Below are 3,188 nucleotides of genomic sequence, written 5' to 3' on the forward strand. Positions count from 1 at the left end.
CCGGCTCCGGCGCCGCGGGCCTCGGTCGGGGACCTCCGCCTTCGCCTCGGTGCCCACGCCGGACCCCGGGGGTGTCCGCGCCGGGCAGTCTTCCCGGTCTACCGGGGCCCCGGCCGGATCAGCCTTTCTGTTTCCCCCGCCACGATGGATGCACGGGATCCCGGCTCCGGGTCCGCGGGCCTCGGTCGGGGACCTCCGCCGTCGCCTCGGTGCCCCCGCCGGACCCCGGGGGTGCCCGCGACGGGCAGTCGTCCCGGTCTACCGGGGCCCCGGCCGGATCAGCCTTTCTGTTTCCCCCGCCACGATGGATGCACGGGATCCCGGCTCCGGCGCCGCGGACCTCGGTCGGGGACCTCCGCCTTCGCCTCGGTGCCCACGCCGGACCCCGGGGGTGTCCGCGCCGGGCAGTCTTCCCGGTCTACCGGGGCCCCGGCCGGATCAGCCTTTCTGTTTCCCCCGCCACGATGGATGCACGGGATCCCGGCTCCGGGTCCGCGGGCCTCGGTCGGGGACCTCCGCCGTCGCCTCGGTGCCCCCGCCGGACCCCGGGGGTGCCCGCGACGGGCAGTCGTCCCGGTCTACCGGGGCCCCGGCCGGATCAGCCTTTCTGTTTCCCCCGCCACGATGGATGCACGGGATCCCGGCTCCGGCGCCGCGGGCCTCGGTCGGGGACCTCCGCCTTCGCCTCGGTGCCCACGCCGGACCCCGGGGGTGTCCGCGCCGGGCAGTCTTCCCGGTCTACCGGGGCCCCGGCCGGATCAGCCTTTCTGTTTCCCCCGCCACGATGGATGCACGGGATCCCGGCTCCGGGTCCGCGGGCCTCGGTCGGGGACCTCCGCCGTCGCCTCGGTGCCCCCGCCGGACCCCGGGGGTGCCCGCGACGGGCAGTCGTCCCGGTCTACCGGGGCCCCGGCCGGATCAGCCTTTCTGTTTCCCACGCCACGATGGATGCACGGGATCCCGGCTCCGGCGCCGCGGACCTCGGTCGGGGACCTCCGCCTTCGCCTCGGTGCCCACGCCGGACCCCGGGGGTGTCCGCGCCGGGCAGTCTTCCCGGTCTACCGGGGCCCCGGCCGGATCAGCCTTTCTGTTTCCCCCGCCACGATGGATGCACGGGATCCCGGCTCCGGGTCCGCGGGCCTCGGTCGGGGACCTCCGCCGTCGCCTCGGTGCCCCCGCCGGACCCCGGGGGTGCCCGCGACGGGCAGTCGTCCCGGTCTACCGGGGCCCCGGCCGGATCAGCCTTTCTGTTTCCCCCGCCACGATGGATGCACGGGATCCCGGCTCCGGCGCCGCGGGCCTCGGTCGGGGACCTCCGCCGTCGCCTCGGTGCCCACGCCGGACCCCGGGGGTGTCCGCGCCGGGCAGTCTTCCCGGTCTACCGGGGCCCCGGCCGGATCAGCCTTTCTGTTTCCCCCGCCACGATGGATGCACGGGATCCCGGCTCCGGGTCCGCGGGCCTCGGTCGGGGACCTCCGCCGTCGCCTCGGTGCCCACGCCGGACCCCTGGGGTGCCCGAGACGGGGAGAGGGCCGGGTCTACCGGGACGGCCTCGGGCGGGTCCGGCTTACCGGGGCCCCGGCCGGATCAGCCTTTCTGTTTCCCCCGCCACGATGGATGCACGGGATCCCGGCTCCGGCGCCGCGGGCCTCGGTCGGGGACCTCCGCCGTCCCCTCGGTGCCCACGCCGGCCCCCGGGGGTGTCCGCGCCGGGCAGTCGTCCCGGTCTACCGGGACGGCCTCGGGCGGGTCCGGTTTACCCGGGCCTCGGCCGGCCTAGAGTGTTTCTGTTTCCCCGCCTTGATGGATGTACGGGATCCCGGCGCGGGGGCCCCGGGCCTCGGTCGGGGACCTCCGCCGTCGCCTCGGTGCCCGCGCCGGGGCCCTGGGGTGTCCGTGACGGGCAGCCGTCCCGGTCTACCGGGACGCTCGGGCGGGACCGGTTTACCCGGGCCTCGGCCGGACCGGAGTGTTTCCGTTTTCTGCTTCCCTGCCAGGATGGCTGCGAGGGGTTGATTGAAAGAGCTGGTTTGACGTGAAAAGCTTGACTTCAAGTGAAAAGTTTGTTACAATTTCTGCCATCTTCCTTCCTCCAAAGTTTTGGGTGTAGTTTTCCCAGAGGAACCTCTCGTAGGCCTTTCATTTCTCATCTTAACTTCCCTCATTTATTCCATATTTTCCTTCCTCTTGCCGAATGGCCGAATCCAGTCCATTTCTAGTCAAGGAAATTATTCTTATTTCTTGCTGACCTATTTGCTTTGTGGAGCAAGTCGTTCTTAGGTCCCTTTGTTCTTTCTTCAACTTCTTCTGCTCCTTCTCTCGACGCTTTCTCGTCTTGTTCTCTTACTTGGCTCTCTTTTGGCTGTTCTTTCTTCTCCTCCCGTCGTCCGTCCCCACTTTCATCTCTCCATCTTTCCTGTTCTTGGTCATCTCTACGTTGTTTATCAAATAATTCCGCTTTCTCTCTTGAATCTACTCGATATCTTTGCTCTCGCCAGCTCGCCGATATTTTGTGCTTTCCCGTCGTGTTTCCCATCCATTGCGATCTCTCTGCTCTCCCTGTCTTCTCGGTAAATCGGAGATGAATTTCTCTGGGCGGGTGGTTTCTCATCGCGTGTCTTGTGTGCGCTCCCTACGTTTCGTCCATCCCGTTTAATATCTATCCCTCCCTCCCTCTCTTTGCTTTCTTCCATTGCTTCTGCTAATATCATTTCCAGAATGATAACCCTGAGCCTGAACCTGAACCTAACCCTAACCCTACAACTTTTCTCCCTAACCCTAACCCTAACCCTAACCCTAACCCTAACCCTAACCCTAACCCTAACCCTAACCCTACAACTTTTCTCCCTAACCCTAACCCTAACCCTAACCCTAACCCTAACCCTAACCCTAACCCTAACCCTAACCCAACTTTTCTCCCTAACCCTAACCCTAACCCTAACCCTAACCCTAACCCTAACCCTAACCCTAACCCAACTTTTCTCCCTAACCCTAACCCTAACCCTAACCCTAACCCTAACCCTAACCCTAACCCTAACTCTACAACTTGTTTCTCTAACCCTAACCCTAACCCTAACCCTAACCCCAACCCCAACCCTAACCCTAACCCTAACCCTAACCCTAACCCTACAACTTTTCTCCCTAACCCTAACCCTAACCCTAACCCCAACCCTAACCCTACAACTGTT

Source organism: Pituophis catenifer, unplaced genomic scaffold (genome assembly GCF_029215685.1).
Source record: "Pituophis catenifer annectens isolate HBS135680 unplaced genomic scaffold, rPitCat1.0.hap2 SCAF_182, whole genome shotgun sequence".
NCBI classification, from domain to species: domain Eukaryota; kingdom Metazoa; phylum Chordata; class Lepidosauria; order Squamata; family Colubridae; genus Pituophis; species Pituophis catenifer.